The following is a 23,897-nucleotide window of genomic DNA, read 5'->3' on the forward strand; positions in this document are numbered from 1 at the left end:
CATACATTGTTCATCATTACTCTATTTTCTAGCATCTTTAATCTTACAATTGAAGAGAATGATTTTGTGAGAAAACTGATTTTATAGAGGCTGTTTTGGCAAAATAAAGTAGTGGTTATTTCCTCTTAAATCTCTTAAATTCCTTCCCAAAGTCAAACGTGGTTCTACTACAACCATTACATCTGAAATATTTCACCCCTCTTGCGAGAAGATGACTTGCCCAGAGCCACAGAATTATTAAATGTTACAGATGGTGAATCTGTGTCATTTGTTTCCATTAATTTTCTTATCTGGTTGAAAGAAGCAATAAGAAAGCAGGCAAATGTAACGTTTGATTTCGGGAAAGCAAGAAAAGACAGGATTTGGGGATAAACATTCAAATACAAGTGAAAGGTTGCTGCTACTTACAGGACCTGGGACCCCTACTTGTTTTATTTATTGTCTGAGAAAAGACTAGCAAAACAGAAGAACCTGTGTGTGGGGGGGGGGGTGAGGGGATCACTTGGAACAGTTGTTGAATTTTGTCCTCTATTATTTATAGTTTTTCTGCCCGTAACGTAATTATCTCTTTTACTAAACGGTTAAGAAGAGGTTAGGCCTTTGAGCTTGCGGTAAACTATCCACAAGACAGAGTTTAAGAGAAAAAAAGATGCATAAGACTAAGATACTTATTGGCTGATTGTTTAATGTATTCTCCCCAAACTTAAAGAGAAAGTGCAGTAGGGAAAGTAAAGCTGCAGGAATCCACCTAGCCAGATTGCTAGCAACCTGTTTACATAGCTAGCTAGCTATTGTCTGTCATTTGTCTTTTTTTTTTTTTTTCCTTTGTTTTTTGTAGACCAATTCAACACTGACTCTCCAAGACACCTCAGGCACTTAGGATGACTCAGATTTTGCAAGTGAAAAGCAGAGCTAATAATCAGAATAGTTTCATATTTCCCTCAGCTTTATGGTGTGTGTGTGTGTGTGTGTGTGCCTCTGTGTGTGTTTTGGCACTAATGAGAAAATTCCCTAGACTTCTTTAGAGCGCCTATGAGTAAAGTCAATAGTGATAATCACTGGCATGGGAGTATTTTCACCTGGAATTGGAAAGTAAGTCTCCAAAGTATTTCATTTAAATGTTAGCACAGAGCAGCTTTCTCTGATGGATTTTATTCTTTTCAAGGATCAGCATTATTTCTGCCAAATCTAGGTAAAAATAGAATCTGTAGATGATAAAATGCTTTTCTAGAGGTTTTTGTTTTTCTAATTATGAGTAATTCAAGTTGACTAAATTAGTTTTTATTTCCAAAAACTATTTGTCCCTTCAAATATATGGAACTATTAGCTTTGATTTGACAGGTGGAAGTCAACATGGGATTTAACATTTGCCATGGAAAACTAGAAGTTTTTTAATCCCAGGTGACGTTCAGTAAAGGGTACCATATATTTAATTGAGAAAAGCATGTCAACCTTCTTTATTAGATTTTAGAGTGTTTCTATATCTTTTTTTAATTAATGTAACATAATTAATAGCTCATCTCAGAATAATAAGAAAATTATAAAATGGAGTATTGGAGTTTCATACTTGTTCACATTTTACTTTTTAGTAATTTTGGGCTTTGAAATTAATGTAATGCCAACCAAAAATGGCATGACCAAATCAACAGCATTACTGAGATTCAGTGCAACTTAATTTTTAGGGCACATTCTTTGGAGGAAGAATGTTTCCCAGTTCCAAGGCTCCCAAACACTGACTTTGGGCCAATTCTTTATTTTCACAATGGTTCAGGTTTCTAACCCATAAAATGAAGTTATTAAAAGGCACTTATTACCTCTCAGAGCTGCTGAAAAGATCATTGGATTATTGTAAAGCTTATAGAACAGGGCCTGGCACACTGTAGGTACTCAGCAAGCCTTAGCACTAATTAGTGCATCACTGAAAAATTTGAGTAATTAAGAAAAGCTCATTTCTCTCTCCAGGCATTCCGCCTCTAGGCAATGCCACCCCCCACCTTTCTGCTGGTTTATTTAAATTAACAGTGATTGCTCCTAATAAAATATATTGAAATAAATACAAACTTTGGCTAGAAAAACCAATAGCAGACCCAGTGATTCCATCTTAGGCCTTACCCCAATATCAGAAATTAATCTACTCCAGCTGTTGGACTTTATTTTCCTCTTTACTGCTTTCTCTCAATTTGGTTTGAAGTCAACTGATGTTTATTTTTCCATTGGTGAATATTAATAATGGATGAACATATCTGATGCATCCTCCATTCCAAACCTGGAAGATATATCAGCTCTATAGCAGTTGTTGGTAAATCTCTATTGCCTTTAGTTTACTATGTTATTTCTGAAATACTAGTTGGCAAATACAATATCCATAACAACTTCTTCCATTTTAAACTTCATTTTAAACTCTTCATGAGTGACGAGTATAATTCTAATGAGAAATTTGGTATAGAATGAATATGAAACTTCTTTCAACTACCAGTAATCTCAATACTTCATAAAGCAAATTATCTAATGTTTATTTTCAATAACTCTGTATGTATTCCAATTTCAGGCGGCCACATTTGTTGGACTGAGAAAAAAAAAGTGATTTAAGAAAATTAATGCTTTTCCCCAGGTATTTTCCTGTGCATTTTCCCACATAACTTGGTTACATTTAAAAAAATATATCTTTTAAAATAGCATATCATACTTGGCTGTCGGAATATCTAACATTTCCATAAACAATTGACTGACTCCCCACATGGTCATCTCTGGAGTGTATTCTGATACCAACAACCATCCTTCAATTTTCTGGACTCCAGCTGGTTGTTCAACACTTCAATTTTGACACAATCTACCTGGAGCTAGCATGAGATTCTACAAGTTAAAGGGCTCAGTCCCATATGCCCACCTCCACTTCAGACATAATCCCAGGTCCCCAGCCACCTGTATGTCTCACAGACTGACTATAAATCCAGGGTTCCCACAACCTCTTCCTCAAGTTTCATATTTTATTAGAACTCACGCAACTCAGGGAAGCGCTTTACTTTCTATTACCAGTTTATCCTAAGGGATCTAACTCAGGATATGCCAAGGGGAAGGGATACATATGACAAGGTATGATTGAGGTGGGAGCATGAGAAAAAGGACATGGCTAGGAGCTTCCAGCGTCTTGGTGTGTACACCAACCTTTCCTTACTCAAGAGTTTTTATAACCCAATCTCCAGTCATCTCACCTTTCTGGAGGTCAGAGGTGGGGATCAAAGATCTCCCCTCTAATGATTGGCATTTTTAACCACCACCTCCTTTGCCCACATAAAGTCACCACATTAGTATAAACTCAGGTGTAAGTGAAAGGGACTCTTAATGAATAACAGAAGACACTCCTATCACTCAGGAAACTCCAAGGGTTTTAGGAGCTCAGTGCCAGGCCCTGGAGACAAAGACTAAATATATTTATTGTTAAACCACATAACTAAGAGAGAAATGTCACTTTGTTAAGTTAATGAAATAGCCAGTTGTGAAAAGAGCTGAACCTACGGGTCTCTTCAGAATTTGGATTAAGAACTTCGTGTATGAATTGAAAAGACCAAATTTGTGTCATGTCTGGGATGTAAAAGTGCTATAGCTATAAATGCAAGAAAATGAATAGGAAGGCTTCTTCCCTTTTCTCTCTTGTCTTATGGCTTTGAAAACAAATTGAAAACAAATTGATGAGTCAATTTCATTAAGAGTGACAACTTGAGATGAGAACAAAATACAAAATTCAATTAAATTTAAAAAGGCAGGAAAAATCCCTTTTAAGCATTCAGAAATTCAAAACCATCTAATTAAAATAAGTCACACAATAATCTTTTCCAGCAACCATGTCCCCATTAGATACCATTACAGGCATTGTCACCAATAGGGACACCCTTTTTTAAAAAAGATTTTATTTACTCATGAGAGACTAGAGAGAGAAGCAGAGACATAGGCTGAGGGAGAGGCAGGAACCCTCCAGGGAGCCTGATGAGGGACTGGATCCCTGGATCCCAGGAGCCCAGGATCATGACCTGAGCAGCAAGCAGGTGCTCAACCACTTAGCCACCCAGGCATCCCAGAACATCTTTTTTAATGTGAGATAGAGAACCATTAAGTTACTGAATTTAATATCCAAGTAAAGTTTTAAGAAGTGCTAAGTCCTAAGCTGTTCTACTTTCTTTCCATACCCCACAAACTAGAAACTGTTCCTTTTGTCACTAAAATTTCATATTTTATCATTCTTTTTATTTAATTCTATTAAAAAATAAATAAAATAACAGACCTCAATTGTACATACACAGATACATTATATATGCATGTATATTTAGGTTGTGTTTTATAGGTATCTCCTTTATTATATGAGTACTCAGATGGTTAATATGATTTCCTAAACTTCAGTTTGCTATAATTCTTTCATTTTTACTCAATTTGTATTGAACATATGCTATGCGCCAGGTACTTTGGTAGGTCCAGGTGCAAATTTGGATTAAAGAAACACAATTCTCACCTCAATCTGGATGTTTATATCAGCACCAGAGAATTATAGTATGATATTACAAGTCCACTGATGGAAGGAAAGCAATACTGTGTGTATATGTTTTTTTGGGGGGTGGAGTGTTTCCTCTAGAAGTGACAATTGGAAATTGATTAAAGGAAAAGACTTTCTGAAAAAATTGATGTTTTAGTTCATGCCAGGAATAGGGAGGAAGTGTTTCCGGCACAGAAAATGGCATATATAAAGAAAGATGCCTTTTTGCAATCTTTTCGTTATATATTATTAGCTGACACTCACATAACTCTACGTAGCAATCATTATTACAAGTGATTTTCACTAGGTAAGCAGTGCTAAGAGTTAGTTCCATTATTACTTCCATTTTCCATATGAGAAAACTGAGGAAGTAACTGGTTAAGTAACGTGCTCAAGTCTACACAACTGGTAAAAACTGAAGCCAGAATCAAAGCCAGGGAACTTGATTCCATAATCTGTACTCTTCCTCTTAATTCCATACCACATTTTATAGTGGACATGCATTAAAGTAAAATTTTAATTTATTATATTAGGCATTCCTTTTGGAGCCCAATAAAACCAGACTTACAGGGATGCCTGGGTGGTTCAGTAGTTGAGCGCCTGCCTTCGGCCCAAGGCGTGATCTTGAAGTCCTGGGATCAAGTCCCGTATCGGGCTCCCTGCATGGAGCCTACTTCTCCCTCTGCCTGTGTCTCTGCCTCTCTCTCTCTCTCTCTTTCTGTCTCTCTCTGTGTCTCTCATGAATAAATAAATAAAATCTTTAAAAACAAAAAGCAAACAAAAAAACCCAGACTTATAATAGTTGAAATACTATGAATCACCAAAAAGACTTGTCATTTATCATGTATCAGAATTCCATGACACTTGACTTTGACAAAGATTTGTTGTCTTCCTCTACATGCAAAGCTCTCGGCTAGGATCCAGGGACATAAAGCTCAATTAGTTTAATCTCTACCCCCCATAGGTTCTCAATTTTTGCCTACCAGGTGATATATTAGCCAATAAGAGTATATAAGACCTAAGACATATACAACGGAGCAGACATCTGAATGATATGAGGGGCAAGAGTTTACCTTATTCACCTTTGGATTCATAGCTTAGTGGCTACATCTAAATAAATACAGTATGAATGAATACAATGATGTGCTATAAAGGGAAAATTTACTTTCATCAGGGTAAATCATGAGATTTTTCATTAAAAGTACTCATCCTGAAGAGTGGATTAGATTTCCCTAATGGAAGGTGGTGTAGAGTACAGGGTACGTGAAACTTGTTTGACCCTTGGAGTAGAGGATGAACAAAATCATGATAGTAGAAAAATAGAGAAATGAGTAAACACAGTGAGAGAGTTATCTGACGACTTGACTGTGTAAGATTCTAGAAAGCCTTGAATGACGTAGCAAGGAACTTTATTCTTTTGGAAGTGGACAATCAGAGGCTTGTGAGCAAGAAGTGACAAGATAGGAGCCATACTTATTTAAAATTAGTATTCTGTTGGGTAACTGGAAACAATAACATTTTTGACGCTAATTTGTTCAACTGTGTGCAGATTAATGATGATGTAAAGCAGGCTGATAAAAGCAAAAAGAGAAGGAAATAGAAAGATGTGGGAGCTAGCTAAGGGTATACTGAATTTTTAGGATGCTGCAATGCCTGTTAGTGTACTAACCTTTACTAACTGAAGGAGAGTCATACTTGGAAAATAAGAACAATTTCCTTCACTTCACTGATGAGAATAGCAAATCTTTCTTCTTATTATTACAGTTGCTGTGGTCCAAAGCATGTTTGAAAATCAAACATCTGTGATACTGAAATATCTTCAATAAGGAAACATCTGTGATACTGAAATATCCTCAATATGTTTTAAGAATTGGGAAGGCTTCCCTCAGGCATATGTCCCAGATATGCAGTACTGCATTTTAGGTGTAATTGCAAAGCCTGTGGTGCCCCGACAGAGCCCCAAAAGGAAAAATCAGTCCCTGTAGAGTTAAGCAAAAAGAAAGAAAGAAAGAAAGTAAAGAAAAAAAGATAAAGTCTGAAGCATAGACTGATTCATATCAAAGCTCTTGCTTTAAGTATAAATGAACACAATGCATTTAACTTATCCAAATATGAAGTCTTTGTTATTGATATTCAGCATCTACTTAGACAAAGATAAATAGTGTTTAAATGAAAACAGATTGTTTAGAACTCATAGATAAATTCTAAATCTTTGCCAGAATCAATATTTTAAACAAAGTTATGGTTCCAGATTCCAAGAGGCTCAAATATATTTCACTTGCATATATAGATTCCTATCATGTCTCGATTTCTATGTCGCCCATCCATCCCCTACTCCAAGACAAAAACAAATTATAGAAAAGTCAAATCAAGAGTCAGATGAGAAGAACTTTAAAAATAAAATGATTTGTTTGGGGCTCCCTCAGAGATGACCAGAACCTATTCATCTAGGAGCACTTGATCTAGCTAAGAACCGGATTCCCACTCCAGGGGAAGGTTAAGTGGTAGAGCAGAAACACTGGAGAATGAAGGACAAGTAAGTGTGCTGTAGCTGGTTGGAGATGAGCAAATACGCCAGGGATCTGTGTGTCTCTGTGTGGAGGAAATGAAGTAACAATGCCGATGACTCCATTGATTGAACATTTATCTTCTCGTGTAATCCTCATAAAAAATAGATTTTATAAATCTCTTTAGAGATGAGAACAATTGAGGCTCAGAAAGTAAGAACTTGTTCAAAAATCTATGTAGGAAGTTGTAGAGTTGGGAAGTACTTTATTTCATAAAAATAATACTAGTATTTTTACGGTCACATTTTGGAACTTTTCTGATCTGGAACTGCCAGGGCATAATACACATCCCCTTCCTTGGCTTATTAACAGCCCACGGGGCTTTCAGTTACAGGGTGGAGAGGGTCATCTTTTCCAGAATGAGAAGCTGTGTCTATCCTGTTCTGTACTTGCTCCCCAGTGACACACTTGGTTGCTGGAGGACTGGACCATTAAATGAAAAAAAAAAAAAAAAAAGAGAGAAATATTTCCAAAATTAATTTATATAGACAAATATAATTGTATAATGTAAATAATGATCCCATGGTAAAACCCAGAGACTTCAGTTTCAACTCATATTACGGTCAATGGAAAATAAAGCAAGTCCTATGTGTATTCATGGTAGGACTGATTTTGAGAAACTATGGGTCTAAATTTTAAGAACTAATGTGTTGGTCATACTGTATATCAGCAATTTGTTATTAAGACACTGTATTAAGAGTTAACCTAATTAACATAATAAAGTAACAACCTAAGTAAATATAATAAAAATATTTAGATTTGAATTCATATGCAAATATGGCTATATAAATACAGATTATTTAATCCGATCTGTAGAAATCATTTGTCTCAAAAAAATCATTTATCTACATTTTTTGGAATTAATTTTCATTGCACTTACACACATATACTTTTTGCGTGTCTACACTAAAATATGTGACACACACGGACAAATATAATGGAACCATTCAAAAGGATATCTTTGTTTACATAACACAATGGTGATTTGCCATGTTATTCTGGACGAAGAGCCCTTGACTGCTTTACTAAACTCAGAAGCATCATTACAATATATGATCATCCAGAAATATTTCAAGACATGAATTAGGTCTATTGAGTATGAAAGGGTATCCTGAATTCAGAAAAATAAAATCTTTGTTTTGTATAGATATTTGCTGCATATGCAGTTTTCAATTTAGGAATGGATTGAGCTATAAAACTTTAGTTTCTTATTTGTTTTTGTAGATTTTATTAATTAATTGGGGATTTTTGCAATAAATATGTGATCAATTTCTATGTGTCAGATCCAGTGTTGGTTGGTAGAGGTACATTGATAAACACCACCCTGATTGACACAGAGCTTGCACTGCAGCAGGTGAAACAACTGAATAACTAAAGAAATTATTTGTATTAGAATTAAGTATTACAGAGGAAAAATGGGTGAAGAATAGGGAAGACTTCCCTATTATTGACTGTTTTATTCAAAAATAAATAGTGTAGTGATATGTGCCAGGTGTTATTTGCAGCACTCTACAAATCTTATGTTATGATAAGATTTATCATAACAGTTTATGTAATCGCCTTAACAAACCTAGAAGGTAAATACTATTCCTGTTTTACTGATGATGAAGTGAGACATGACCCAGTTAAATATCTTGTACAAGCTCACTAAGTGGTGGCCCTGGTCCTTGAACACCCCCCACACACACACCGGCTCCAGTGTGCTCCTAACTACTGTCAGTGATACATCTTGTTAAACTCTGCTGCTTTTCACTTGTTTGTCTCTTGGAAAAATCTTCTTATATAACATTTTAATAATTTTTATGAAAAGCTAAACTCTTGAATGGGATACACAAGATAAGGGGCTTTATCTTCAAAAAAGATAAAGATAAGGCCTTATCTTTCTTGTTGCACATTCATGGTCAAAGATGGCAAAAATGTCACTAATTGCAGTCTTATTAGTAGAGCATACATAATAAATAGGTGACTGTACATCTCCTTATTTTGTTTAATTGTACTTCAGAAATACCAGTTTTACTTAGAGGAGAACATGTTGCAAGATAGAAATATTGTGGCAATTCTGAAGGGATATGTTCAAGCGCCTTAAAGGTTAAGGACGCAAGTAATTTATTATGTCCACTTTCTGTTTTACTTATGACTTTCCTTTCCCTGTTACAGATCTCTCACTGTCAATATCCTTTGTTTTCCAACCTTTTCTTTATTACTCTAAAATAGAATTAAGGCAAAGAAAAAAACTTCAAGTAAATGAGAAGACTGACCAAAGCATTTGGGCAATAGTTGGAAGGAGTCAGGGAAAATGGATATAAGTGATATACACGTGCTCATGTTTGGAAAAGAATTAAGGTTAAATTTCTAATCCATGAGAGGAAAAAAGACAAAGGAGAAGGCTTCGGGCCTGAAGATAATTGCTTTGAAGAGAGACAGACAGTGCTGGGAAAGAGTCCTTGGTCATAAAGATCTCAGGGGCTCACCTGGTTCTTTGGTTCACTGGGATCCTTTTGGTAATTGTTTCACCAAGCGGGAGCCTGGCAGGCTGTGGCATGCATCACTGATATTTCTGTATCAGCATAGTCACATTTCATGGAGAAAGATCTGTGACGTGACATAGTCCTGTACCTACAAATCCCTATTCTCACGTCATCCATTGGAGGATCACTGCACTGTATTTGGACTCAAATGTCTGCATCAGAATTCACTGGCATTTCATAATAGCCCACTTGTCAGGGCTTTGTCCTTTTCCTGAATGGGATAATTAAGCAAATGAAAATTGTTCTCAGTCTCACACTGGGCTAAGACATTTCACAGGAATCTGCGTCTTTGAAAAAGCTGAACTCCTCCTTTGTTCATTTAGGGAGTAGTATTAAGTGAAGATCTTTCCCTTTTTTGACTTGAATCAACCTCTGTGGACTAAGGATCTCCCACACTCCGTGCAAACTGCTGATCCTCCTGTATTAGAATTCTTGAGCTTTCTATTGAGATTTGTGAAAGGCGAACTGCAGATTTAATCCTGAAACACGGCCTTAGATGTCTCTGGAGTCTTGCAAGTGAGAAAATCTACAGCATAGTCTAGGCTTTTGGCTTGAGAGAAGTCTTTTTGCAAAGATGTGCTTAGAAATCTTAAACTCAACACAATTCCTATCTAACACATTTTTTGTTTTATTCTATTATGAGCTGCTTTTAGAGAAGTTTTCAAAGAGGTCCTACTTTTTGAGATCTGAGGGAGTAAAAAGTAGAGCTTCAAGCTTACAGGAGTAGCAGAAGATCGCTTTCTCAGGTGTTCTGGGTGAGTGCCCTGAAATCTGCTTGCCCAGCACAAACTAGAAACTCTGAAAAGCTGAGGGAAATGCTCCTCATGTCAGGACATATTAATTTATCACCCATCAGTCCATTAGGGTTTTGCACAGTGGTAGGTTTATGCCGGCCCCAGTTGGTAATGAAGTCACGAAGTGGAAACTCACCTCCGGAAGGAAGCAAGGGCTCCTGCAGGACCAGGTGATTTGCTTTCTAGTGAATGGGAGTGGACTCATGCTTCCTTTTTACAATCACAGCTTCGCTCTGATTGGTGAGCTGTCCCAGAACTGTAAGTTAAGGTATTTGATTTTTCACTTCAGTTTACGTATCTGCAGATACACAGGAAAATGGATGTGGATAGAGGTTCAGTTTGAGCCTTGAACCACTTAACTGGCATTTAGAACAGTGTGCATGGGGCTGATGAAGCACATGGCATCAGGGAAAAGCGCTACAATGGAACACAGGAAATCTGTGATCCTTAAAGGCACTTCACACTGTTCTCATAGAGTCACAGAGATCTCCACTGTGAATGCCACTACTATTTTGGGAGCAAGCAGAGTAACAAAGGTACATCCTGGACTTCCTAGAGTGGGCTGTAGCCACACGTGCAGCTTGTGTCTGAAGCCAGGATGGCCTGATTAAGTACAGGGCCCACCCACTGTGAGAAAACTCTCTGGCATCCCAGCTGCCATTCAGAATGTGAAAGCCAGGATATGACCTGTCAAGATGAGCCACTTCAGCATATTGTGGCAATGCAGCTGTCACTGAAATACATAAGTCTCCAGAGAAAAACATTCACACTGTTTCCAAGGTGGGATGAATACAAATGCACAGCTCCAGTCACACTGAATGTGACTTTTTCAACAGGATCATCTACGCTTAATAAGCAGATGAGTGGGAATGACCCTAGGATCTCTTCTCTCCTCTTTGATTGCTAAACATCCTCTGGAAGCAAAGCGGCTCAATATTTCTCTTGGTCTGTATTTGAGAGAGGCAGGGAATACACATTTAAATTATGCATTGTTGTCCTTCTCTTTCCTCAAGAAACATAAACATTTCTATAGATCCCCCAAGATATTACAATGAAATGTCTGAAAGAAATTCCATATGTGTGTGTGTGGAGTATGAAAGAAAGTTCTAGAACCCAGATATAAAAGATTTCCTATTTATTCCTTGATACTGAACTTACCCTATTCAACATTTTTATAAATTTACAGCATTAATACCAACATTTATAATAAAACTTGAAAACTTTGAATATGTTCCATTAATGTCGAGAGGAATTCAGTAAGTAAGATTAGTGATGATATAAGCATTTTCCTAATTGAAGAATTAATATACATGGTCCCTCGGGTATGTTCAAATAAGCAAATTAATGATTGATTGATTTTGGTACATTCTTGATAAAACTAGCTGAAATGAGTCTCATTACAAAATTGCCTCATCTTAGGCAGAGTTTTATTAGGGATTGTACAGATCTGCATTGCCAACCAACAGATTTCTAAAAGCAAAAGGAAATATGAAAAATATTTGATTCAACTAATGCTACAGTCATAAAAGTCATGCTATATCAAACTATTTTTTACTTTAAGGCAATATTGTCACCTACGTATTCTGATAGATAATTGGAACCTACCTATGGAATGTTTAGGTATATATACATTTGCATAGCAATATATTTACATATGTATATGTTTATTTACATGTGCATTTCTACATATTAGTGTATTAAATATAATTATACATGTAAATAGAATATTCAACATACAACTATATGTATTATATTGACATACTCAGTAGATAATACATATTCACTTTTTAAAAACTTATTTAAGTAATCTCTACCTCCAACATGGGGCTCAAACTCATGATCCTGAAATGAAGAGTCACATGTTCTTCCAACTGAGCCAGCCAGGTATCCCTAGATTCACTTTTTAAATTGGAATGAAATATCCTATTTCCTAATCATAACCTGTAATAATTTGTTTCACTTGTTTATCTTAGGAACCCTTGATTCCAATAATTTATCAATTTACTTAACCAGTATGTTCATGTTTCCTATGTAAAATTATGGAGTATGTTCATGTTTACTATGTAAATTTGTTGAGTAGATTAATGTTTCTAGTCGGCATATATAGAAATTCAAAACTCGTCTACTGCAAAGTACCGGAAAGTCATCACTGAACCATGAGGTAACCTTGAGACTTTCTCACATGTCATTTCTCCATTGCGCTGTGACAGATATTTTTTTTCCCCAAACACCTATCATATTCCCCAGATGGCTTAGACATCATCCCTGGCAGATTATGAATAATGTTTTAGGTTGAACAGATGTAAGCAATTTGTAATTTTTCCCCTTTCTGAACCAGCTTTGTTTTGATGAATCAACTGGAAATTGAAACTTATGTAAAACTCCTGTTTGAAAAGGAGCAATGTTTTCCCACAGTGGAGTATGTAGTCAGCTCTTAAGTATGGACAAGAGACAGGCAACAGGGAAACTGGCCAAAATGTATGACAGTGAAAACTGGAAGATTGTCACGTAGCGTTGCAGTGCAGTTCCCATTTCTTTAGTTCACAGGACCACATATAAAAAATAGTTTTAGGTCATTCCAAACCAACCCAATTTCCACCAACTTTTGAAAAGAGAGTATATGTATCAGGTTGCCTGTGTTTCTCTCTGTTCGGAAAACTTCAGAGAGCTAGTTTGGGAAATGTAGAAGCGCTGATTAAATGTTAAGAGAAAAGGAAATCAACTATTCTTCTGGTAAGGGTTTGTTTACTCTGCCAAACTATATTTTTACATAAATCACACAGATTACAATGATATTTTTTACCTTAATATAATCAACTGAAACTGAACCTTACTGGCAATTCACTTTTAGGGAAAACACTCTGTGAGATATAAATGAGTTAAATTACTCCTTTGTTTAAAAAAAAGATGATAAAAATCTACCTAAGTAAGACAAGTACATCTTTACTCTATAGGATGCACATTTACAGTTATGTACTGATATTCCATTTATAACAATATGAATTATTTTCCTTACCCTAAAACCGGTTGCCAGACATAAAGACCACTTAATGTCTAGAGTTCAGTCACCGTCCTATACATTCACAGCCTATCTGACCTGATAATTCTTGCCGTGGGAAAAACAGTCATGGTATTTTTGGTTTTCTTTAAATTAAAGTCTATGAGACCAAACTAACTGCCACTGGTCTGGATTAGATAACTCTGAATTCTTAAACATGTGAGAATTTGGAAACAAAACAAAATTTTGGAAATTCCATATGCTTCACACAGAATGTGATACCCAAAATGTGAACTATTGAAGACAGCCGTCAGTACACTTCGTATTTCTGTGCTTATTACTACGTTTCACCATTACTGACTTGGAAAGTTTAATGTTAATATTACAAAATATTTTTAGGTAGATTTCGTAGACCATTCTCAAAGCCTTTTTAAACCTTGCACCATTTTGAAAATCAGAAATCTTATGCCCTTCTTTAAGTATAGTTGTTACTTCAAAATAAATAGTGTGACTTAAATGCAATCAAAACAATTAGAATATTTATTATGCTTCTACTTTCACACCACTCCAGAAATCCACCTGTTTCCCCTTCTTCAGTGAATAATCTCTGGCTTTAATAAGCTAGTTAAGGATCTTATCTGGTCTCTCATGTAGGCAGCCATTTTAAGGAACTCATTAGATATATTTTCTTATTTAATTAAGGAACTCTACAGGATAGCCTACGTTGTCTCCTTTTTTCCTCTTAGATTCTATAATTTAATGTTTTTCAGATTTATAGATTAGTCCCTGAGTTCCTGAGTTTGCTTTTTATACACAATTGATAAGCCAAAGACTAAAAGGCTTATTTTCATTCCAGTGCAAAATGAAGGACCCTCCAGACAGCTCTTACAGAGTGCCCGCGAATTTTAATGAAATTTGCAGCTTTTTGGTGTTGCATTTCATTTATCCTCTTTTATTTGAAAGTATGAATATTAAGATAGCAGCTGGGACATTTGAGAGGTGTTTTATTAGTTAAGCAAGACCATTAGACATTCAGTGTGAACTTTCTTAATATTTTAAACTTAATCACTTTTATTCCAAAATTTAAATGTAATTTGCTCTCCAGTAGCGTATACTCCTTTTCTGAACCTGTATATTCCCCCGATTTCAACTCTTGCTTTCTGTATTCTATCATGTTTTGTGTATCGAGGAAGTTTATAAATGAAATTTGAGTCAGCATTCAAAACAATATTACACGAAGTACTAACACAAAGAGAAACAGATGGTCAAGAATACTGTACACATGCTTTGTAAACCAACTCCCACAGATTGCCTGTCTTCAATTTTTTTTTCCCCAAGTAGAATCAATCATCAGATAAGTGATTTTGGATTCTTTATTATGGAAATGTTCCTCTTGAACAACAACAAAAACAAAAAGCCATTTCAATTACATTTCCATTTTAAAGAAAGTTATGTTTCACCCTCCTGATAAGTTTATTGTTATGAAGTCTAAGCTAATTATCTTTATCAGCTTATATTCTCATTCAAAGAGTAAGGAAAAAAGTTTTGTGACTCTCATTCCTGAATTTCTATTATATCAGTATAACTAAAAGAAAACAAATCATGTAAAATAAATGGTTGTCTTAGGCAGTGCCTCTAAGCTTACGTGATTTTCATGATTGCTGTATTCAGTCGAATTGCATAGTTCACATTCTAAATGGAAACCTTATGATCATTTCTCCCTGCTTTTTAAGATTTATCAAGTTCAAAAGAATTAACTATTGGGTTTTTTGTTTGTTCGTTTGCTTTGTTTTGTTTTACTAGATGATTGGCCCTAGTTGTATAATGCAGGCAATAATCCAAGTTCTTTAAACAAAAACAAGAACTAAACTAAACTCAATTCATTAGTTGAGTTAATGTTCTGTCATGTACACAGGTAATATGGCTGACCTTCCTAATATGATTCCATCAGCATGATATATTAAATTGAATTTGTATATAAAATTCATAATTTATAATGAGCTGTTATTTGTATCAGAGCATTCAATTTCTCCAATATTCCAGAAGGTAAGATGGTTTACTTTAAATTTATGGAGCAGGAAACAGACACAGATAAGCAGGTATCAAGTGTGTGTGTGGAGGGGGGGCGGGGAGTCTCACTAAACTTAAACTGTCAGGATTCTTCCTAAAAACTAGACTCAACAAGGAGGGACACAGAAGGCCCAAGTAGATGCCTAGTTGAAAAGGGAGCCCACAGGAGCCCAACTAAATTTGGTGGAGAGAATCTTCTACCTAGGAGAGTGATCGCTACATCGATAGTAACTTCATGTTTAATCTTTTGAGGAACTTGCAGACTGTTTTCCAAAGGGTCTACACCACTTTACTCTCATGCACAGCTACCAGCAATGGATGAGTGTGCAATTCCATAATATCCTCAACACCACGTATTATTTGTCTTTTTTATTATAACCATTCGAATTGGTATGAAAAAGTATCTCATTTTGGATTTGACTCACATTTCCCTGATAGCCAATTATGTTGACCATCTTTTCATGTGCATATTGTGTGTGTATCTTCTTTGGAAAATATCTATGCCTTTGCTCGGTTTTAAAATCAAGAGGTTCTTTTAAAAATATTTTTATTATTGAGTTGTAGGAGTATTTTATGTGTTTTGATGCAGGTTCCTTATCAGGTATTTTGATGCAGATATCTTTTCCATTCTGTGAGTTTTGTCACTCTTTGCTGGCATCTTTTGGAGCGCAAAAATTTTTAATTTTGATTAAGTCCAATTTAATTTTTGTTTTGTTGCTATCTAGTAAAAGCTTTGCCTAAGGTCACAATACTTTTTTCCTGTATTTCCTTCTAAGAGATTTAGAGTTTTAACTCTTAAGTTGACGTCTAAGATCCATTTTGAGTTCTTTTTCTCATATAGTATGATGAATGGGTGCAACTTCATTCTTTCATCATTGTATTTTAACTGAATATCATGACAAACATCATAATAGGGGCACATCTCAGTCAAGGTACAGTTTGTTACACAACAGCCTGATTTTAAATACCATTTTCACTTTAATACTTTACTATTGCAAAGAATAGCATATTACTTGTAAGTTGTCTTTACGACTGTATTCCATTATTTTATTTCCTCAGAAGAATAAGAACTTTAAAAAAAAAAATTCCACTAATGAGCTTAAATTTAGCAACTATTTTATAAATGTGATTTATAAATTAAATGCTCCTACCTAAAAATACATTGAAGGAATTGGCATTAAGTGAGGCTGAAAGAGAGGAAAAGGAAGAAAATTGCCATTGATTGCATCAGATTGGAGTTTCATCAAATATAGACTGACATCTGGAGGGGAAAAATACCCAAGTATTTATTAATATTTGACCTAATGAAAATATTATGTACCAGCTAATAGCCCTTCAAAGTTTCAGGGATAAAAATATAAAATTTACCCTATAATTAGGAAAACTAGGGTCTTAGGGGTAGTATTACAACAGTAATATTTCTAGTGACATGTAGCTTTGGGATATAATTCAAATCCCAAAGCCGGCATCAGTGGCATTGCCTTCAGCTGGATGCCCCTTTATCAACTATATGCTCCTGGAAAGCTGCTTATTGAGTGATAAATTTATGGCAAGGACAAGGCAGTTGTCTAAGTGGACAGTCCCTTCAATACTGCACACTGTATGGCAGGAATAAATATAGAGACTAATGACCTAAATTTGATTAACCTCCCCAAATGCTATTATTTTGATACTTGCTGGGAAGGCTTTAAAGAACTGCTCTGAACTTGCTTATAGCTATCTTGAATCTGTTCCTTCACTGGGCTTTGAGAAGAAGTCTGAGCTTTGGCTGATGGTTAGTTTATATACTTTGCTAGCAAGCATTTTACATTATTGAATGGATTATAGATCACATTTGTTGGTCTTTACTCCTTTTGAAATAGATTTTAGCACAATTCCTATTTGGAAGGTTCATGTCACCTGACTTATTGATGGAAACTGGGCATACCCATTTGTAAGTTGTTCAAATCAAGCTAAAATAAGGTCATCAGATCATTAGAAGAGTTGTTTACATTTTATTATAGTAAAAGGGACTTTTATTGGGCAGTTGTCTTTATGTTCTCTGGGAATGTGGAAATACAATATTTAACTGCCTTCTTGGAATAATGTTTATGTAAAGAAAAAAAATTTCATGGATAAAATACCACTATCATTTTCATCTTTCAATATCTAACCCAGTTTTGCTAAGCTTTAGGATTACCTACTCCCACTTGCTTTTAATTATTTTTTCTTTTCTTGTAGGACTCCATATCTTATGAAACCATTTATTTCATTGTTTCCTTTTCATCTTAATAGGAAAAATGCAAGGTTTCCATAATTTTTGACTTTCAAAAAGCAATCTGATCTCATAAGGGGGATCATACACAAGGCCCATTAGCATTGACTTCATTTAACTCCTTTATCATGTGTCTAAAGATCATCCCCATTCTGTTTTTAGTATTTCACCTTTTGGACGTCACTACTTCCTCATTCTGGCAGTTCAGGTCATAAATTTCAGTTGTCTTTCACAGTTCAATTGGGTTACAACAACAACAAAAAAAGGTCATTAAAACCTGTGGCTTTACATCTACTTCTTTTTTTTTTTTTTTTTTTGCCATAGCCCCATGCACCAATTTACGTTTTTAAGAATAATCTTTGAGAATTCCCCAAAGAGTATTATCTTTAATATAATTTTTTAAGATTTTATTTTTAAGTAATCTCTACACCCAATGTGGGGCTCAAACTCAAAACCCCAAGATCAAGAGTTGCATGCTCCACCAACTGAACTGGCCAGGCACCTCCATTTTTAATAGCATAATATAGAATCCATCTGTAATTTTTTTTTTAAATTCTCTTTCACCTAAATCTAACCAACATGTAATATACTTTGGGAATGATCCTTTTAAATTCCATTTGGATTTCTTTCATGATAAGTAAAGCCTAAAGGATCCCCTCTGTTTTTAATTTCTCTCACATCTCAGCAAGTTTCCACTTTCTTTGACATTATTCTCTTCCTTTGGTTGTATCTTTGAAATTATGATGGATAATTTTATAATTTTTAAATAATCAAAAAATTCATTTATTATGAATTTGTAAGTAGAGAAAATTTTCTGACCTCTGGATACAAGAATTATAGGAAACTGGATATGACGTTAAATTTTTTAGCAGGGGTGATTTTATCCAAGAGTAATTGTTGGATATGCTGCATCTGATGTCAGATCGCACATTATTGAAGTAAGAGTAGTTAACCACTACAAGCAAAACATAGATTCCAGCTGCAAATGGAGGAACTCTCAGGTTCTTCAATCTGGATTCAGATTACCTGTGATCTTTTAAAAACAAGAATTTTAGATGTAGTAGGAACCATATTAAAAACCTCATTTATTGTTGAGCAAACTAAAGCTGAGTAAGTTTCGGTGGTTTGCCCAAGATCATATATTTAGCTTAAAGTAAAGTAAAGCCCAAACTCCAGCTTTTCTGGTGCGTATCCTTTTAAATACTGTCACTCAGAAATTTCCAAACCATGAGTATGTTCCTTTTTATTAAAACTCTGGCAAGAAGAAGTTAAATATGCATTCATTAAGTATCTGCTTTGTTTCCAACACAAAGTGTTGCTGTGCTTGAATATCACATTTGAGAGAGAAAAATAGAAGACTCATTCATCTCTTTCTGTTTTCATTTTATAATAATGTTAAATCTCTCTTTTATCTTACAAGAAGCAAATTATGCCCCCATCTTCTCTTCTTACAAATAAGGTATAAACAATTACCTGGAAATTCTTCTCTGGCAAGTTTCTTTATATTAAATTTTCTTGTGCAAACATTATGAGGCTCCAGGTCAGGAAGATTATATTCTCTCTCTCTCTCTCTCTCTCTCTCTCTCTCTCTCTCTCTCTCTTTTTCTTTTTTAAAGATTTCATTTATTTATTCATGAGAGACACACAGAGAGAGAGAGAGAGGCAGAGACATAGAGGGAGAAACAGGCTCCATGCAGGGAGCCTGACCTGGGACTCAATCCTGGGACTCCAAATCATGCCCTGGGCCAAAGGCAGGTGCTCAACCAGTGAGCCACATCCCGGAAGACTATTTTCTATTACAACCGGTGGTGAACTGGAGCTAGCTGGTACTGGCTGACAGGAGTGGTTTATACCTCTCTTCCCCACTCAGTGTTCCTTGATGTCAGGTCAATAGCTTGAAATCCGCCCTGATGGGAGCATTTACATCACAGAAATTTGCAAAGGCTGCAAATTAGCAATTCTTTCTCCCCCAGTTAGTGTCTGCTGTTAAACATTTACCAACACACCAGTGTGGCACAGCACAATTTGCTAGGCACATTGGCTGAGCAAATTCAGACAAATTATTTACTTCTTGAACTTTTCACTGGATCTTCTAGGAGGTAGAAATGGTAATATATACTACAATATATATAATGGGATTTTGTGAGGAGCATGTGAAAATACTTTAAAACTGTGAGTATGAAATAGAATTACTAATACCATGGTAACAAGAGTTAGATGTTCACTAAAAGAATACGAGACACTCGGCAAAAACCAACATATCATAGATAGTTCTTGAGTTTTGTAATACTATCTACTTTCAACCAGGCTGTGTATCTGGCCAGATAAAAAGAAGGCTGAAATTCAGAGTTAAAGTCAGAGCCTGATTCCTGTAGTAGACCTAACAAATAAGTACCAAATAGAATATAGAGATTTGGGGGCCTACATTAGTATTCCTACTCCCTTCCCCATGCCACGAGAGCTCTAAGCCTCTGATGAATCAGGCTTTTGAAGGTCAGTAGAAACATATAGAGCTCTGCGTGCAAAGGACACCTAGAAAAAATATTGGCAAATTGACCCCTTGTGGTTATAAATTCCTGCTTTCATTTTAATAACACTTCCAAATACTTTAAGAAGCTTATTCATATCTGCATGGAAATCCCTACCCTTTGATACAATGTCACTGCCTTTGACATTTGCAATGTGGTTAAGTAAGTTATATATTGAAACTACAAAATCATCTGACTTGGGATACTTTTGAGAGTGTTCATGGGAAAAGTGGGTCCTATGTACTGGTCATCTCTCATTTACCCTTGAAAGAAACAAAAAAAGCCAAAAAAGCTGCATGTGTAAAACACACCACAAATGACACCAGACTGTTAATTGCCACAACACCACATAGAACTATGTTGTTGTTGTTTTTTTTCCTATATGAACCCTATGTCGAAAATTTCCCCAGGAAATTACTATTTCAAGCTGAATTCTCTTGAGAAGCTAAACAAGCCCATTCCTTTTTAGTTACATTTGAAATCATCATAGCCAGGGCTTAAAACCTGGCTGTCACCTACAATCTCTACGACCTTAAACTGGTTATTTAACCTGCCCAAGCCTCGATGTCCCCATCTATGGAATAGCATCCATTCATGGGTTTGTGATGAGGATTAAATTAGCAAAACAACATAAGTAGAGCTCTTAGCACAGTCTCTGGTCCTTTATACACACACAGTAAGTCAGTATTACCATTGCCACCTTATATGACAGTGCCTATGTTTTTACTCCTGAGTTTACTCCTAACTTGCCAAAGACCATCAAGTATGCCTCTCTATCCCTTCGTTTCCTCACGTGAGAGGTAAATATAAGACCCATCACTTTTTGCTTTAATGGGATGCTATAAGGATTAATTCATAATGGGTTGAATTATTCTGAGGAAAGGGTGGGAAGTTCTTGTTTTTGTTTTGTTTTGTTTTAAGAAATTATCACCAACCCTACTTTTATAGAAAGACAAGCTATTTCATAATCTTAATAAGAGGTAGTACAAACTTTACCAAAACAGTTTTAAAACAAAATTAAATTTTTCCTCACTTTAGAAAGCAAATTCATGTGATGGAGCATACTGCAGACTGGGAATAAAGTGCAAGGTTTGAACAGTTGAAAACAAAACAGCAGAGATACTCCATTTCAAGATGCCCAGAATGGCTGCTTTATGTTTTATATTATGTAGCCTATGCACATGTACTTTTTCTAAGAATGAACCAATGTATTAACAGATATGGAGAACAGAATATCTGAACACTGCTGTATAATATTCAGGTATTATTAAAAATTAGTTTTGAGGCATGGGATGTAGAATTGGGGAGATGAACCCATCTTCTGCAAAGATGAATTATGGAAAACTAATTCGTTTATAATATCTCAAATGTGTGTAGACATGTCTGAGCCAGAAGCTGTATTACTTAACCTTAACAGGATTTTCCTGCAGAACAAGCACAAAGCTTGGTTGTGGGAAGATAAAGAGGAGAAGAGAAGCAGGCACCTTATGCTATGTACTTCATATCACACTCCAGATAAAAGAATTGCTGGGTTCATCAGTGGAAACGTGGCATAAAATACTAAAACTTGACACAGTGGAATTCCATATTTTATGTTCTAGAATATTTTATATTCTATTTTATATTCTTCTAAAATTTTTCATGTTTGATTTCTGGAAGAATAGTATCTTAAAAGGAAAAAAAAATACTTATTACTTCTAAACTTTTAGACTTCTTTATTTAAATATAAATGCAAATTAATGCTACTTGTTTGCCAAAACGTTGAGTGTGAACTGTCATAAGTATATCAAAGGCTGAATGTTGTTGAAGATAAGTCTTTTTTCTTTTATTTGGAACATGTTGGTTGTTTGAAATAATATATTTTGCCTCATCAGGTGATCATTACCTAATTTTATTATGAGATGAAATCTAACCCATTATGGGCTTCCATATCAAAACTACTTTACTGAGTACTTTCTTTGCTTTTCAGTATATTAAAACCTGAAAAGAGTTAAACAGAACTGAATGGGAGGCAGGGTAGCAGAGAAGGACCGAGAGTGTTTTCATACAGTTGAAGGCAGTGGGCAGTTTCATGGAGAGAGAAGATTTGAAACAGCCATGGAATCTTATAGATAGAAGAAGTCCCAAAGCCATACAATCAGATGTTTTTGTTTCTCCACCAAGGAAACCTGGGCATTGAGGTTAAATGCCAAGACCACAATTCTCCAGGCAGTATCTTTATACAAGGCACCGAGAGAGAAGTGGGATGCGTGAGTGGCCCTGAGAAATGGGTTGTTGTTGGGATGTGTTAAAATTCAATTAGTGTTACTATGTGCCAAGCTAATGTTATGACCTTCACACTTACTATCTCTTTTACATGATCATAACAACCTTATAGGGTAAATTTTATTGGCTGAGGTCCAAGAAAGTGAAGTAGCTTTCCCAAGGACTGGGGCATTCTATCACAGATTCAAACTCACCTTTTGTGATGCTGATTTGGTGGGCAAACATTGCAGGTGTTGAGTTGGTTTGAAATAACAAACGGGAGGGATATGTTGGAGGAAGAGAAGGCAAGACACCTTGCTTAGCAAGAGCAGAGTTTCCAGGCTGGGAAGTAGTGAGACCTATGGAGGCTATTGCATCTATAAAAAGTTGGAAATGTTCGATTTACACATAAAATCCAGGGTGAGTTTGTTTCATACAACAAGATAGAGTATTACAACACCGAAGCAGAAAGAAAGGGAGGGAGGGAATTAATGACATCTGAAATAAAACTTAGCCTAGCTAGTGAAAAACATTCTATGTATGAATGATTAGAATATATATTAACATTCAAAACAGCCAGGGAAACAAGAGGATGCAGCACGTGGTAACAGTGGTTATCTCTATGTAGTTGGATTATAAGTAATAGTTTTCTTCCTCATTCATTTCTTTTTCTTCAAATTTTCTGCAGGGAGCCTGCATTGATTTTATGATTAAAAAAAATCAATTTCTATAAAAAGAAATAAATACATGGAAACTAGATTATTTGCTGAATTGAAAACATTGCCAATTTTAAACTACCACCAGAAATGAATTTGAGATAAAAATTAGAACAGCTTCTACTGAACTAGAATATAACTCGTTCATTATTTTATATATGTATTATTTTTAATTCACTTTTTTTCCTAATTAGGATTAAAAACTTAAGCTAACATTCTGTTTTTGATTAACTCTTCACAAGAAATTGGTGGTTTTTAAATGTCAGCTTGTACATTCCAGATATGGATTTTAAAACCGTTCCTTGGATTTTGGCTTGTAAAGTTGGCAGATATTATCTAACTGTGCTAATAGAATTTAAGAAGAATATCCATTTTTGTCCTTATCACATATGGAACATATTCCTGGGCAGATACTGAATTTCAGTAATTTATGTTGACCTATATAATTTCAAGCCGGACATTAGATTTATAATAAGCACATAGGTAATTCTTACTAACTATATTTGTCTCAGTTCCTGTGTCTTTTTTAAATTTCTTTTATTTATTTACTTCGTTAGTTAGTTCCTGTGTCTTTTTAATTTCATGGAATATTATTAGCTGTAGCCTTAGTTCTCAACCTGCCTTAAGGTTCTGTTTCAATTTATCTGTTGCGTGTTGATACCATTCATTCAGA

At 35.3% G+C, this 23,897-nt stretch overlaps 1 protein-coding gene and 1 long non-coding RNA gene across 5 annotated transcripts in view; one reads left to right on the forward strand and one right to left on the reverse strand.

Moving 5' to 3' along the window:
- ST8SIA4 (ST8 alpha-N-acetyl-neuraminide alpha-2,8-sialyltransferase 4) overlaps positions 1-23,897 on the forward strand; it is a 93,068-nt gene that overhangs the window by 62,051 nt on the left and 7,120 nt on the right. The window lies entirely within an intron of this gene.
- LOC111095118 overlaps positions 1-23,897 on the reverse strand; it is a 36,546-nt gene that overhangs the window by 6,850 nt on the left and 5,799 nt on the right. For 2 of the 4 annotated variants that reach the window (XR_005356611.1, XR_005356613.1), the window contains exons 4-6: positions 22,724-22,885; positions 9,564-11,361; positions 7,274-7,515 (exon numbers count right to left, since the gene is read on the reverse strand). This is a non-coding gene — a long non-coding RNA (uncharacterized LOC111095118). Of the gene's footprint in view, positions 1-7,273; positions 7,516-9,563; positions 11,362-22,723; positions 22,886-23,897 lie in introns of those variants that run through there. The other 2 variants (XR_005356614.1, XR_005356612.1) reach the window with 2 other exon arrangements.

This window comes from Canis lupus, chromosome 3 (assembly GCF_011100685.1).
Source record: "Canis lupus familiaris isolate Mischka breed German Shepherd chromosome 3, alternate assembly UU_Cfam_GSD_1.0, whole genome shotgun sequence".
NCBI classification, from domain to species: Eukaryota; Metazoa; Chordata; class Mammalia; order Carnivora; family Canidae; genus Canis; species Canis lupus.